Raw genomic sequence first — 16,885 nt, 5'->3', positions numbered from 1 at the left:
GCTGACAAATGCTACTTACTGATTCAGCTAAGTCTACAACAAAAGTTCATTAATCTCAAAATTAATAAATTTATTAATATAATGTAAGAAAAAACTAAACCTTAAAATTATTTTTCTAGACAATTATATTTTCAGTCTAACTGCCAATGTTTCACCCAATAAAATTTGTTTAGTTATCAAATTAAAACCTCCTATGACTGGTTTAATCTACTTTTTAGTCAATTAAGTAATAATTAAACACATGCTTGTCTTTTAACAATATCTCAACTAAAAGTTTCATTCAGACTAGACCATTTATTTTTAAATCTCTGTGCCTACAACTGCTTTTTGGAAGTGAGGATACTGAAGAAAAAAAAAAAAAGCCTTCACTGAAGAATAAATTGACAAATTTTAGTTGTACATCAATGACTTTTGGCAAAAGTATTCACATATGTTAACAGTAAAAATATACGGAATGTTTCCATTTACCCAGGTAGTTCCCTCATGTTACTTTACCACCAACCTGATTAATAAACTAATTTTAGTTGTCAAACTTATTAATTAAATGTAAAGGTAGTTGGAACAACCATCAGTTAAACAAAAAATTCTTACTGTTATGGTGATCTGTTGCCCAGGTTGGAATGCGGTGGCCCTATCATGGCTCTCTGCAGCCCAAACTCCTAGGCTTAGGCGATCCTCCCACCTCAGCCTCTCGCACAGCTAGGACTACAGACACATGCCACCATACCCAGCTAATTTATTTTTTTGTAGAGACAGGGGCCTCACTATGTTGCCCAGGCTGGTCTTGAACTTCTGGGCTCAAGCAATCCTCCTGATTCATCCTTTATAATAGTTTTGGGGGAGCCAGGAACCTCGTTCATAAGAGATGGTGAAATCGATAAAGGTTGTGTGCTCTGTTTCACTGAGCGGCCGTTGTCCGATCTCTCTTCCTTTCCTTGGGCCTGCCTATTCCCCCAGACACAACATTATTGAAATTAGGCCAATTAATAACCCTACCATGGCTTCTAACAGTTCAAGTGAAAGGAAGAGTTGCATGCTTATCACTTTAAATCAAAAGCTAGAAATGATTAAGGTTAGTGAGGAAGGCATGTTGAAAAGCTGAGACAGGCTGAAAACTAGGCCCCTTGTGACAAGCATTTACCCAAGTTGAGAAGGCAAAGAAATAAGTTGTTGAAGGAAATTGTAAGTGCTACTCCAGTCAACATACAAATGATAAGAAAGCAAAACAGCCTTGTTGCTAATAGGGAGAAAGTTTTAGTGGTCTGAAGAGAAGATCAAACAGCCACAACATTCCCTTAAGCCAAAGCCTAATCCAGAGCAAGGCCCTAACTCTCTTCAATCCTATGCAGGTTGAGAGAGGTGAGGAAGCTGCAGAAGGAAAGTTGGAAGCTGGAAGAGTTTGGTTCATGAGGTTTATGGAAAGAAGTCATCTCTATAACATATAAGTGCAAGGTGAAGCAGCAGGTGCTGATGGAAAAGCTGCAGCAAGTTATTCAGAAGATCTAGCTAAGATAACTGAAGAAGGTGTTGGCATTCAGTGACAGATTTTCAATGTAGACAAAACAGCTTTGTATGGGAATAAGATGCCACCTAGCACTTTCATAGCTAGAGAGGGAAAGTCAATGCCTGGCTCCAAAGCTTCAAATAGGATGACACTCTTGTTTGGGGCTAATGCAGCTGGTAATTCAAGCTGAAGCCAATGCTCATTTACTATTGTGAAAATCCTGATGTTAAATCTACTCTGCTTATGCTCCAAAAGTGGAACAACAAAGCCTGGATGATAGCACATCTGTTTATAGCATGGTTTACTGAATATTTTAAACCCACTGTTGAGAACTACTGCTCAGAAAGATTTCTTTCAAAATAGGACTGCCCATTGACAATGAACCTAGTTACCCAAGAGCTCTGATGGAAACATATAAGGAGATTAATGTGGTTTTCATGACCATTAATACAACATCCATTCTGCAGCCCATGAATCAGGGAGTCATTTCAAGTTTCAATTCTTATTATTTAGGAAATGCATTTCATAAGGCTCTAGCTGCTATAGATAGTGATTCTTCTGATGGATATGGGTGAATTAAAGAAGAAACTTCTGCAAAGAATTCACCATTCTAGATACTAGATATTCGTGATTCAAGAGAGGAGGTCAAAATAGCAACATTAACAGAAGTTTGAAAACACTGGTTCCAACTCTCATGGATGAGTCTGAGGGGTTTAGAACTTCAGTGGAGGAAGGAACTGCAAATGTGGCGGAAATAAAAGAATCAGAAGTGAAGCCTGAAGACGTGAGTAAATTGATTCAACCTCATACTAAAACTTCAGTGGATGAGAAACTGCATGTTATGGATGAGCAAAGAAAGTTTCTTGAGATAAAATCTACCCCTGGTGAAGATACTGTAACATTGTTGAAATGACAACAAAAAAGCAGCAGCAGGGTTTGAGAGGATTCTGTTCAATTTTATTATTATTATTTTTTAATTTTGTGAGACAGAGTTTTGCTCCGCTGCCCAGACTGGAGTGCAGTGGAATAATCACAGCTCACCGCAGCCTTAACCTCCTGGGCTCAAGCGATCCTGCCGCTTCAGCCTCCCAAGTAGCTGGGACTACAGGCATGTATATTTTTAATCCTGGCTGATTAAATTTTTATTTTTTTTTCAGAGACAGGGTCTTGCTATGTTGCCAAGGCTGGTCTCAAACTCCTGGCCTCAAGCAGTCCTCCCACTTTGTCCTTCCAAAGTGACAGGCATGAGCCACCATGCCCGACCCCACTCCAATTCTGAAAGAAGTTCTACCGCTTGCAATATATTCTCAAACACCATTGCATGCTACAGATAAATGTTTTCATGAAAAGAAGAGTCAAGTGATGTAGCAAACTTCATTGTTGTCTTATTTTAAGACACTGCCACAGCTATCCCAACGTTCAGCAACCACCACCCTGATCAGTTAGCAGGCATCAACATCGAGGCAAGACCTTCCACTAGCAAAAAGATTAGGACTTGCTGAACGCTCAGATGATCATTAGTGTTTTTTAGCAATACAAGATTTTTTTGCTTAGACATAATGCTATTGCGCATTTAACAGACTACAGTATAGAGTAAGCATAACTTTTACAGGCACTGGGAAATAACAACAACAACAACAACAACAAAAAACCACGCCCAGCTAATTTTTATAGGGATGGGGTTTCGCCATGTTTCCCAGGTTGGTCTTGAACTCCTGAGGTCAAAGCGATCCACCCGCCGTGGCTTCCCAAAGTGCTGGGATTACAGGCGAGAGCTACTGTGCCCAGCCTGCTTAAGTTCTTTTTTTTGTTTTGTTTTGTTTTTGAGAGGGAGCCTCGCCCTGTCGCCCAGGCTGGAGTGCAGATGGGGCCTTTTTGGCTCACTGCAACCTCCACCTCCTGGGTTCAAGCAATTCTCCTGCCTCAGCCTCCTGAGTAGCTGGAATTACAGGTGCCCACCACCACATTCAGCTAATTTTTGTATTTTTAATAGAGATGGGGTTTCACCATGTTGGTCAGGCTGGTCTCGAACTCCTGACCTCAGATGATTCACCTGCCTCGGCCTCCCAAAGTGCTGGGATTACAGGCATGAGCCACCGCACCCAGCTTTCAAGTTCTAAAAAAAAAAAAAAATATACATAATTCACTTCTGGTTTGAATATGAGAATCCTAGAAACCATTTTAAGAGTGGTGTTAACAGTCTACATACTGTGATATAAGGAATCAGAGGAAAGACCGAATAGTACACGTAGGATGTTTAAGAATTCACTTGAAATGAGTTAAATGCTTTGCTTCTTGCTTTAATTCCTTCTTTGAAGTAATAGGTAACATAGATTTACATTTCAGTTAATTGCTAAATTATAAAGCTATTATAAAAGGCAGATTATTTAATAATAATAGGAATGAGAATGTATGATTCAGGCATTACACAATTTTCTTTTTTTTAAGTTTAAGGGTTTTATTATCAAAGTATTATAAAATAATTTCAGAAATTGTACATCAACATGGCACAGACTGTAGCCTACTTTTTACTGTATAAAAGTGGAGCTTGAAATGCCTGTAACAAAGAAAACAGTTGCCTAACTACTTTGCATATATAACATGAAATCACTGTGTGCCTAAGAATACTACTGCAGTAACACAAATTTATCGGTTTTATACAACTTGAGATTTTATTATTTTTTTGAGACAGAGTCTCACTCTGTCGCCGAGGCTGGAGTGCAGTGGCACAACCTAGGCTCACTGCAACCTCCACCTCCCAGGTTCAAGTGTTCTCCTGCCTCAGACTCCTGAGTAGCTGGGATTACAGGCACCCACCACTAATTTTTCTATTTTTAGTAGAGATGGGGTTTCACCATGTTGGCCAGGTTGATCTCGATCTCCTGACCTCAGGTGATCTGCCTGCCTCAGCCTCCCAAAGTGTTGGGATTACAGGTGTGAGCCACCACGCCCAGTCAATTTGTCTTATTTTAAAAGCATATGAAGGACAATTTAAAATGCACTATCCCTTTTTTCCAACGCTGAGCTTAAAACAAATTAATGGAAGAGTGGAAAATTCAAAATAAGGGCAAGAGATAAGTTTTCTCTTTGTTTAAGACGGACTCAGGATCGGTGGATAGCTTTCACTGATGTAGATGTGGAATAAATTATTTCAGGAACAAAAATTCCCAAACATCTTATGAAAAAGTATACAACTCTACTTCAAAATATACTATTTACTTACTGCCAAAGACAGTTTTACTTGAAATCTTGTTTCTGTAATTAAACCCTAATTAGCCATCAAAAAAGGTTAGTACATAATAACCATTCAAAGTTAAACCAAAATGACAAAAATTTTGTCACAAGGCTTAAAGGATTATCTATTTCTTTTCTTTTCCTTCTTTCTTTCCTTTTTTTTTTTTTTTTGAGATGGAGTCTCGTTCTGTCACCCAGGCTGGAGTGCAGTAGCATGATCTCGGCTCACTGCAATCTCTGCTTCCTGGGTTCAAGTGATTCTCCTGCCTCAGCCTCCAGAGTAGCTGGTATTACAGGCATGCACCACCATGCCTGGCTAATTTTTGTGTGTTTGTATGTGTGTTTTAGTATAGACGAGGTTTCGCCATGTTAGCCAGGCTGGTCTGGAACTCCTCACCTCAGGTGATCTGCCCGCCTCGGCCTTCCAAAGTGCTAAAATTACAGGCGTGAGCCACTGTGCCCAGCCGGATTATCTATTTCAAATGCTCATTTCCAGATGGAACTATAAGAATGTTAATTTGTCATGTCAACAAACAAGACCATAAGTAGATCCATCATGTTGGAGGATTTTAATGACATTTAGGATATTCTTGCCACAATAACATGCAATCAGTGCTTTTCCTACATGACTCTATTAATCCGATGCATAACATTCTAGAAGTACTATAAGTGAACTTAATAAAGGAAATTATATGACATAAACAATCCATTCCTGCTGTAGGAGCACACAGCTTTTCATTTCTGTTATGAAGCAGTACCAACAGTAAAACTGCTTGGTTACTCCATTAGATTTCACCATGACAAGAATTGCTTACATCATACCATTTTCTAAAAGCTTTTTGATGTAAATAAGTAGTATCAATAACGGGAGCTTTATAGCCATTAATAACTCAGAGCTGTATACATCTAGGTTTGAGATGAACAAATATACCATTCAGAAATCACACAAAGGAATGACACTGATGCATGTATACAGTTGGATTCCCATAGAGGCAATATTCAGTCACTCATATCCGTGTCTTCTTCATGATGATCATTCCCATTCACTTTGGATTCTCTTAGTGAATCATCAGTTCCCTTTTCCACAGAACATTTCTTTGTTTTAGGGGAACCTGCTTCTATTGCTTTCTTCTCTTCTTTTTTCCTCTTTCTCACTGTCATAACCCTGTTCCTGTTCATCATAAACCCGTGTAACTTTTACATCTGTATCACTCTCTGATTTTCTTTCTCGGTCCTTTTCCTTATCTTCACTCTTCTTGTTTGTTGATTGTTCTCTTTCATCCCTACTATCTTTCTCCCTACTCTTTCATCCCTACTATCTTTCTTCTTCTTTTTATGTCTCCCAGGAGATGGTGAGAGAGACAATTTTCTTTTAGGAGACTGCGACTTTTTAGGAGATCTTGTTCCACTCCTGTTTCTTCATTGTCGTCTCTGTTTGTACTTCTATAATGTCTAGCTCTGCTGTAACTTTTTGGTGGTGTTTTAGAATGTTTCTTTCGTCTTTTCTTTTTGTCTCTCATTTTTGATGTGCTCCTTGATCTTCTACCTCCCTCTCTGGAATGAGATCTTCTCTGTCTTGGGCTTTTGGATCATCAACGACTCCTAGACTTAGAATGTGATCGCTCTCTTGATCTGCTTCTTGACTGTCTGTGTTTAGAAGATGATCTTGAATGCCTTCTTTCTTCTTTGGTTCTATAGCAGCCGAAATTAAGGACTGTACTTTTTGTACTCTTTACATATCTTCCTCTATTTTTTTTGAGACAGAGTTTTGCTCTTGTTGCCCAGGCTGGAGTGCAATGGCACGATCTCGGCTCACTGCAACCTCCACCTCCGGGGTTCAAGCAATTCTCCTGCCTCAGTCTCCTAAGTACTTGTGATTACCGGGATGTGCCACCACATCCAGCTAATTCTGAAATTTTAGTAGAGACGAGGTTTCACCATGTTGGTCAGGTTGGTCTTGAACTCCTGACCTCAAGTGATCCACCCGCCTCAGCCTCCCAAAGTGCTGGGATTTACAGGTGTGAGCCACCACGCCGGGCCTCTTTATTTCTTTACTAGAGGTATCAGATTTCAGACTTGGTGAAACAAGATCAACAGCTACATGCTTCAACTTGGGATCAACAGTACTCATAAGCTTCAGCAGCTGATCTGTGGCAACGGACTGAGTTCAACTTTGCTCCAGGAAGCCCAAGGGCAGCAAGGGCAGGACCAAGAGTAAGAGCCCCCAAAGCAGCCAGTGGAACAGCGCCAGTCTGAGTAAGTGGGTTAGGAGAGGCAGGAGCCCAATACCAGGCAGAAGACCTGCCACTGCATTAGCTGGTGCCAACAGAGACAAGCAAGCCTTAGCCTTATCAGGAATAACTCCATCTGCATATGGTACATTATCAAAGCTCTGTCAAGGAACACAGTGTCAGTCGTGGTGCCACAACTGCTGAGTCTGGATCATGGAACTTAACAAGACTGAGATTGGCAAAGGTGAATTATCCGGCGGGAAGAGGTGTGGTTCGTCGATCTTGCCTAGGAAACCGAAGAGAGTCCGCATTTGCTCAGAGCTAGCACTCAGGGAGATTAGTCATCTATTACCTCGGTGCCACAGCCTCCACCGACGCCACCACCTCCGCTACTAGGCCGGCCGCTGGGGCCCGGACCCGCAGTGCTGGGGACGACGGTAGTGTTGTTGCTCATGGCGCTGCTGGCATTCTCGCTCCTGCTTTAACACATCAAACACACAGCGAGGAGGAGAAAGAAGAACCGGTTCGTGGGAGGAGGGTGTCCGATGCTCCAGCCTCTGCTGCTCCGGCTGCCACCGCCACCGTTTCTCCACCCCGCCAGACGCCGCGGGGGAGGGGAAGCGAGCACGCTAGCTGGAGACCACGAGAAAACAAACGGCCGCCTCCATCTCGCCTCCAACCCCACAGTTTTCATAATAAACTCTAGCTGTAAATAAGAAAACATACGTGGCAACTTCTTGGAAATACACTTAGGTAATAATGCCAGTGTATTTTTGTTCACAACAAAACATATTTTTACTTGGAATGTCTAAGTCCAAATGTTTAGAAAAACTATCTAGAAAACCTGATACTTAATCCTGGCCTCTTTAACAGTTTTGAGGTATGTTGGGCAAATAGGAATAACTTGATTTACTTTTTTAGACGGAGTCTGGGACTGTCGCCCGGGCTGAAGTGCAATAGGGCGATCTCAGCTCACTGCAACTTCCGCCTCCTGGGTTCAAGCGATTCTCCTGCCTCAGCCTCCCGAGGAGCTGGGATTACAGGCGCCAGCCACCACGCCCAGCTAATTTTTTGTATTTTTAGTAGAGCCACCGCGCCCAGTCTTCAAATAGGTAGATTTTGTTTTGTTTTGTTTTGTGTTTTTGAGACGGAGTTTCGCTGTTGTTGCCCAGGCTGGAGAGCAATGGCAAGATCTCGGCTCACTGCAACCTCGGACTCCCAGGTTCAAGCGATTCTCCTGTCTCAGCCTTCCCGTGTAGCTAGGATTACAGGCATGTGCCATAAAGCCCGGCTAATTTTTTGTATTTTTAGTAGAGATGAGGTTTCTCCACGGTGGTCAGGCTGCTCTCAAACTCCCGACCTCGGGTGACCTACCCGCCTTGGCCTCCCAGAGTGCTGGGATTACAGGCCTCAGCCACTGCGTTGGGCTTTTTTTTTTTTTTTTTGAGACGGAGCCTTGCTCTGTCACCCAGGCTGGAGTGCAGCGGTGCCATCTTGGCTCACTGTAACCTCTGCCTCCCAGGTTCAAGTGATTCTCCCGCCTCAGCCTCCTGAGTAGCTGGGATTACAGGCGCTCATCATCCCATCAGGGCAATTTTTGTACTTTTAGTAGAGACGGGGTTTCACCATGTTGGTCAGGTTGGTCTTGAACTCCTGACCCCGTGATCTGCCCGCCTCGGCCTCCCAAAGTGCTGGGATTACAAACGTGAGTCACCACGCCCTGCCTATTAAATAACTTGATTTTAAAATCCCATCATCAAAAACCATTTATTCAATTGAATTATATGTAACTGCACCTGCTAGGATCTTGTGCGGAATTTCCCAATTGACACCCATGGACTGGAAATGGGTTACAAGGTCAGCTTCAGAAGGCCTAGTAGGGTCCCTGCAGGGCTAAGGCTCTTGGCATCACCTCCTGCTTGTTTCAAGGTGCTGTACAAACATCACTTTCTATGTGTTCCACACATGAAAAAAGTTAGCACCAAGACAGTGCTTGCTTCAGAAAAACTAGACTTCTTTCTTTTTCGCATTTCTAACTAAAGAATTAAAAAAAAAAAAAGAGAGAGAGAGAGAGAACAGGTTTCGCCATGTTGGCCAGGCTAGTCTCGAACTCCTGGGCTCAAGGCATCTACCTGTCTTGGCCTCCCAAAGTGCTAGGATTACAGGCATGAGCCATCACACCCAGCTGACTTTTCTCCTTTATTTGGTGTAGTTCTCATATCTGGCAAAAGAAAAAAAAAAAAAAAAAAGCCACCCCAAAAACCTACCTATGGAGATTTAAAACCTACACAGGTCTGGGCCCTGGCAGTTCTTACCGGGGACTGGGGGAAAGACAGCCTTGAGTATTGTACTTTGTTTTTGTCTTTCTGAAGATTCACTGTCAGTTCTGAGAAGCCAGACCTGTGAACCATGGTGCTATCCTAGCACCAATTCAAGTAAACCGGACTTCCAAAGAATTTTTCAAGGTCCAGATGAGTTGATACCAGACATTGATCAAGGTAACTAACTGCACAACTATCAAAGACAAAAAACTTTAAACTAAGTAAACACAAGTTTACTTATAATCTAGAATATAATATTTTCTTGTTGTCGATGTATAAGATATAGCATCAAGAGATTTTAACCCCTTTTTTTTTTTTTTTCTTTGAGACGGAGTCTAGCTCTGTCGCCCAGGCTGGAGTGCAGTGGCCGGATCTCAGCTCACTGCAAGCTCCGCCTCCCGGGTTTACGCCATTCTCCTGCCTCAGCCTCCCGCCTCAGCCTCCCGAGTAGCTGGGACTACAGGCGCCCGCCGCCTCGCCCGGCTAGTTTTTTGTATTTTTTTTTTTTTTTTAGTAGAGACGGGGTTTCGCCGTGTTAGTCAGGATGGTCTCGATCTCCTGACCTCGTGATCCGCCCGTCTCGGCCTCCCAAAGTGCTGGGATTACAGGCTTGAACCACCGCGCCCGGCCGATTTTAACCCCTTTTGAAAAGCTGGTGTGCAATGGTGCAATCTCAGCTCATTGCAACCTCCACCTCCTGGGTTCAAGCGATTCTCTTGCCTCAGCCTTGTGAGTAGCTGGGATTACAGGTGCCCACCACCACGCCCGGCTAATGTGAGCCACCGTGCCCACATAGTAATTCTTTTTCTTAAGAGATGGGGTCTCGGCCATGCGTGGTGGCTCACGCCTATAGTACCAGTACTTTGGGAGGCCGAGTCAGGTGGATCACTTGAGGCCAGGAGTTCGAGACCAGCATGGGCAACATAGTGAAACTCCCTCTCCACAAAAAATTAGCTGGGCATGGTGGTACAGGTCTGTGGTCCCAGTTACTTGGGAGGCTGAGGCAGAAGGATCGCTTCAAACCAGGAGGTTGAGGCTGCAGTGAACCATGATTGCCACTGCACTCCAGCCTGGGTGACAAAGCCAGACCCTGTCTCAAAAAAAAAAAAAAAAAAAAAAAAGCTTAAAGAATACTAAGAAAGAAAGAAGAAAGACACGGGGTCTCACTATGTTGCCCAGGCTTGAGTGCAGTGCTTATTCACAGATGTGATCCCACTACTGATCAGCACAGACGTTCTGACCTGCTGCATTCCCCTCTGGGCTGGCTTACCCCTCCTCAGGCAGCCCAGTGGTCCCCCGTTCCCAGGAGGTTGCCATATTGATGCTGAACTTAGTGTGGACACCTGATCGGCATAGTGCACAAAAGCCCACAACTCCTGGACTCAAGTGATCTTTTTGCCTCAGTCTACTTAGTAGCTGGGACTACACAGCCTTGTGCCATTGTGCCAGCTACTTTAGTAGCTTTTAAATGTCTGTTTCAAATCTATCTCTGGAAAAATTAGACCAGTTCTCTGAAGGCAGAAAAAATAGGATATTCTAACTCATGAGGTAAAATGCCCCTGAATCATTTGGGGAGGGTGGAAAAAGATGAGCAGTGAGCAGAGCCAAGATGGTCATTCATATAATTCATCCTTAGAAAAAATTAATTCTCCATACTCCCTTTAAGTCAACAAGTGATTAAGCAGTAGCTTAACTGCTCTCTTAAAAGTTTATATAATAAATAATCTAGAGGTCGGGTGTGGTGGCTCATGTCTGTAATTCTAGCACTTTGGGAGGCTGAGGTGGGTGGATCACCTGAGGTCAGGAGTTCGAGACCAGCCTGGCCAACATGGTGAAAGCCCATCTCTACTAAAAATACCAAAATCAGCTGGGCACCGTGGCATGCGCCTGTAGTCCCAGTTACTCAGGAGGCTGAGAGAGGAGAATCAGTTGAACCCGGGAAATGGAGGTTGCAGTGAGCTGAGATCGTGCTGCTGCACTCCAGTCTGGGCAACAGAGCAAGACACCGTCTCCAAAAAAAAAAAAAAAAAAAAAAAAAAATTCATCTAGAACAGTGCTGTCCAACAGAACTTTCTGTGATGATGGAAATGTTCCACATCTGTGTAGTTCAATATTGACTACTTGAAATGGGGCTAGCGTGACTGAGGAAATGTTTACTTTTATATATATCTGTAATTACAAATTTAAATAGCCACATGGCTAGTGGCTATCATATTGGATACCAGGTCTAAAAATTCTAGACCAGTAGGCCGGGGGCGGGGGCTCACATCTATAATTGCAGCACTTTGGGAGGCCAAGGTGGGAGGATCACTTGAGATCAGGAGTTCAAGACCAGCCTGGCTAGCATGGTGAAACCTGGTCTCTACTAAAAACTACCAAAATTAGCTGGGTGTGGTGGTGGGCGCCTGTAATCCTAGCTACTCAGGAGGCTGAGTCAGGAGAAGCACTTGAACCCGGGAGGTAGAGACTGCAGTGAACCAAGATCGTGCCACTGCACTCCAGCCTGGGCGACAGAGGACCAGTAAAGTAAGTATGATTTCACCCATGATCTCCAACTCATTTGCAGAAGGGGAAACCTTTGCTCAAGCTGTCTTGTAACTTAGTTAATACTTGAGTCTGAATTCTGTGCTAATAGTTTCTATTTCTTGAACAGTCTGGGTGGATACAGAGCAGAGCTTCTGTCCTTCACTGTTAACCAAGAAGATGACCCATCTCTTGCTGTCATTTTCCATTTAAGTGGAAAAGGGACTTTTTCCTGAGTTCTTAATGACTTCTTTGGGAAAGATTTTTTAAGTTGGGAATCTGTCTTAACAAAAGCAAAAAGCCCCAGAGAGTAATCACAGAATACTCCATTTTCTTAAGAATGTCCTCCTGTGTCTACATCAATAAACTCTTAAGATGTGCAGCAAAACTAAAAAGCTGAAGAATTTGACATGCCCAGGGTGAGGCTTTAGGGAATGCGGGGGTCTTTATAAATAGGTCATTTAGATAATAACAATGTAAATTTGCCTTCCACTCTCTCTCCAGGCACATCTGAAAGTCCAAGATCCTGAGATTGAAGGGTATGCTACCCATTGAAATCACTCTTTGTTTAACAGGAAGCAGGGAAATGTGAAGTGACTTGAGTAATAGAAGAATGTAAATAAGTCTCTTTATAACTGAAGAGGTTATTGAGATTACTTCAGAAGTTTTAAAGTAATTTGAATAAATTATCTATATGCTTTTCCTATAAGTAAAATCTGAAAACATTACTATTGTTATATAGTCCTAAGAATCAATAATATTTTTAAAGATAACAGCTAGACTTTATATTTCCCCTTTTCTTCAAGGAAGACAGATTATGTACCTGTGGTATATTTGAAAGTAAACTTTGAAGGCCTGGGCTAGTGCCATTCCAAATAATTTACTTATATTTGGCAATGGATAAATTTTACAGTTCAGATTTTTTTTTTTACTTTAGTAGCTTAATATATTTTCCTTGTTTAATGGTCTTTTCCTAATCACTGCTCTTTTAATTTCAAACAAGGCTACTACTATGTTTATTCCTGGCACCCACAGGAAACAGGAAATATTAAAAGAACTCAAGATCAATTAAAAAAATCTTTTCTAAATATGGAAAGGAACAACCGGTACCAGCCACTGCAAAAACAAGCCAAAATGTAAAGACCATCGAGCCTAGGAAGAAACTGCATCAACTAATGAGCAAAATAACCAGTTAATATCATAATGGCAGGATCAAGATCACACATAACAATATTAACCTTAAATGTAAATGGACTAAATGCTCCAATTAAAAGACACAGACTGGCAAACTGGATAAAGAGTCAAGACCCATCAGTCTGCTGTCTTCAGGAGACCCATCTCACATGCAGAGACATACATAGGCTCAAAATAAAAGGATGGAGGAAGATCTACCAAGCAAATGGAGAACAAAAAAAAGCAGGGGTTGCAATCCTAGTCTCTGATAAAACAGACTTTAAACCATCAAAGATCAAAAGAGACAAAGAAGGCCATTACATAATGGTAAAGGGATCAATCCAACAGGAAGAGCTAACTATCCTAAATATATATGCACCTAATACAGGAGCACCCAGATTCATAAAGCAAGTCCTTAGAGACTTACAAAGAGACTTAGACTCCCATACAATAATAATGGGAGACTTCAACACTCCACTGTCAACATTAGACAGATCAATGAGACAGAAAGTTAACAAGGATATCCAGGAATTGAACTCATCTCTGCACCAAGCGGACCTAATAGACATCTATAGAACTCTCCACCCCAAGTCAACAGAATATACATTCTTCTCAGCACCACATCACACTTATTCCAAAATTGACCACATAATTGGAAGTAAAGCACTCCTCAGCAAATGTAAAAGAACAGAAATTATAACAAACTGTCTCTCTGACCACAGTGCAATCAAACTAGAACTCAGGACTAAGAAATTCAATCAAAACCGCTCAACTACATGGAAACTGAACAACCTGCTCCTGAATGACTACTGGGTACATAACGAAATGAAAGCAGAAATAAAGATGTTCTTTGAATCCAATGAGAACAAAGATACAACATACCAGAATCTCTGGGACACATTTAAAGCAGTATGTAGAGGGAAATTTATAGCACTAAGTGCCCACAAGAGAAAGCAGGAAAGATCTAAAATTGACACTCTAACATCACAATTAAAAGAACTAGAGAGGCAAGAGCAAACACATTCAAAAGCTAGCAGAAAGCAAGAAATAACTAAGATCAGAGCAGAACTGAAGGAGATAGAGACACAAAAAACCCTCCAAAAAATCAATGAATCCAGGAGTTGGTTTTTTGAAAAGATCAACAAAATTGACAGACCGCTAGCAAGATTAATAAAGAAGAAAAGAGAGAGGAATCAAATAGACGCAATAAAAAATGATAAAGGGGATATCACCACCGACCCCACAGAAATACAAACTACCATCAGAGAATACTATAAACACCTCTACGCAAATCAACTAGAAAATCTAGAAGAAATGGATAATTTCCTGGACGCGTACACTCTTCCAAGACTAAACCAGGAAGAAGTTGAATCCCTGAATAGACCAATAGCAGCCTCTGAAATTGAGGCAACAATTAATAGCCTGCCCACCAAAAAAAGCCCAGGACCAGATGGATTCACAGCTGAATTCTACCAGAGGTACAAGGAGGAGCTGGTACCATTCCTTCTGAAACTATTCCAATCAATAGAAAAAGAGGGAATCCTCCCTAACTCATTTTATGAGGCCAGCATCATCCTGATACCAAAGCCTGGCAGAGACACAACAAAAAAAGAGAATTTTAGACCAATCTCCCTGATGAACATCGATGCAAAAATCCTCAATAAAATCCTGGCAAACCGGATTCAGCAGCACATCAAAAAGCTTATCCACCATGATCAAGTGGGCTTCATCCCTGGGATGCAAGGCTGGTTCAACATTCGCAAATCAATCAACGTAATCCAGCATATCAACAGAACCAAAGACAAGAACCACATGATTATCTCAATAGATGCAGAAAAGGCTTTTGACAAAATTCAACAGCCCTTCATGCTAAAAACGCTCAACAAATTCGGTATTGATGGAACGTACCTCAAAATAATAAGAGCTATTTATGACAAACCCACAGCCAATATCATACTGAATGGGCAAAAACTGGAAAAGTTCCCTTTGAAAACTGGCACAAGACAGGGATGCCCTCTCTCACCACTCCTATTCAACATAGTGTTGGAAGTTCTGGCTAGGGCAATCAGGCAAGAGAAAGAAATCAAGGGTATTCAGTTAGGAAAAGAGGAAGTCAAATTGTCCCTGTTTGCAGATGACATGATTGTGTATTTAGAAAACCCCATCGTATCAGCCCAAAATCTTCTTAAGCTGATAAGCAACTTCAGCAAAGTCTCAGGATACAAAATTAATGTGCAAAAATCACAAGCATTCTTATACACCAGTAACAGACAAGCAGAGAGCCAAATCAGGAATGAACTTCCATTCACAATTGCTTCAAAGAGAATAAAATACCTAGGAATCCAACTTACAAGGGATGTAAAGGACCTCTTCCAGGAGAACTACAAACCACTGCTCAGTGAAATCAAAGAGGACACAAACAAATGGAAGAACATACCATGCTCATGGATAGGCAGAATCAATATTGTGAAAATGGCCATACTGCCCAAGGTAATTTATAGATTCAATGCCATCCCCATCAAGCTACCAATGAGTTTCTTCACCGAATTGGAAAAAACTGCTTTAAAGTTCATATGGAACCAAAAAAGAGCCCGTATTGCCAAGACAATCCTAAGTCAAAAGGACAAAGCCGGAGGCGTCACGCTACCTGACTTCAAACTATACTACAAGGCTACAGTAACCAAAACAGCATGGTACTGGTACCAAAACAGAGATATAGACCAATGGAACAGAACGGAGCCTTCAGAAATAATGCCACACATCTACAACCATCTGATATTTGACAAACCTGAGAAAAACAAGAAATGGGGAAAGGATTCCCTATTTAATAAATGGTGCTGGGAAAATTGGCTAGCCATAAGTAGAAAGCTGAAACTGGATCCTTTCCTTACTCCTTATACGAAGATTAATTCAAGATGGATTAGAGACTTAAATGTTAGACCTAATACCATAAAAACCCTAGAAGAAAATCTAGGTAGTACCATTCAGGACATAGGCATGGGCAAGGACTTCATGTCTAAAACACCAAAAGCAACGGCAGCAAAAGCCAAAATTGACAAATGGGATCTCATTAAACTAAAGAGCTTCTGCACAGCAAAAGAAACTACCATCAGAGTGAACAGGCAACCTACAGAATGGGAGAAAATTTTTGCAATCTACTCATCTGACAAAGGGCTCATTTCCAGAATCTACAAAGAACTCAAACAAATATACAAGAAAAAAACAACCAACCCCATCCAAAAGTGGGGAAAGGATATGAACAGACATTTCTCAAAAGAAGACATTCATACAGCCAACAGACACATGAAAAAATGCTCAGCATCACTGGCCATCAGAGAAATGCAAATCAAAACCACAATGAGATACCATCTCACACCAGTTAGAATGGCAATCATTAAAAAATCAGGAAACAATAGGTGTTGGAGAGGATGTGGAGAAATAGGAACACTTTTACACTGTTGGTGGGATTGTAAACTAGTTCAACCATTATGGAAAACAATATGGCGATTCCTCAAGGACCTAGAACTAGATGTACCATATGACCCAGCCATCCCACTACTGGGTATATACCCAAAGGATTATAAATTATGCTACTACAAAGACACATGCACACGTATGTTTATTGCGGCACTATTCACAATAGCAAAGACTTGGAATCAACCCAAATGTCCATCAGTGACAGACTGGATTAAGAAAATGTGGCACATATACACCATGGAATACTATGCAGCCATAAAAAAGGATGAGTTTGCGTCCTTTGTAGAGACATGGATGCAGCTGGAAACCATCATTCTTAGCAAATTATCACAAGAAGAGAAAACCAAACACCGCATGTTCTCACTCATAGGTGGGAACTGAACAATGAGCTCACTTGGACTCGGGAAGGGGAACATCACACA

General features: G+C 41.7%; 1 protein-coding gene and 1 pseudogene across 7 annotated transcripts in view; both read right to left on the bottom strand.

The window, feature by feature from the left end:
- PLEKHA5 (pleckstrin homology domain containing A5) overlaps positions 1–16,885 on the bottom strand; it is a 258,282-nt gene that overhangs the window by 60,706 nt on the left and 180,691 nt on the right. The window lies entirely within an intron of this gene.
- On the bottom strand, positions 5,293–7,455 carry LOC111552070 (annotated as a pseudogene). Its single transcript, XR_003309716.1, has 2 exons — positions 6,771–7,455; positions 5,293–6,482 (listed from the first exon to the last, which is right to left on the bottom strand). The product of XR_003309716.1 is annotated as a serine/arginine-rich splicing factor 11-like (transcript).

The sequence above is a fragment of the Piliocolobus tephrosceles genome, chromosome 10, assembly GCF_002776525.5.
Source record: "Piliocolobus tephrosceles isolate RC106 chromosome 10, ASM277652v3, whole genome shotgun sequence".
Classification (NCBI taxonomy): domain Eukaryota; kingdom Metazoa; phylum Chordata; class Mammalia; order Primates; family Cercopithecidae; genus Piliocolobus; species Piliocolobus tephrosceles.
Note: the sequence above shows the minus strand (reverse complement) of the source record. Positions and strands in the feature narration are given on the sequence as shown.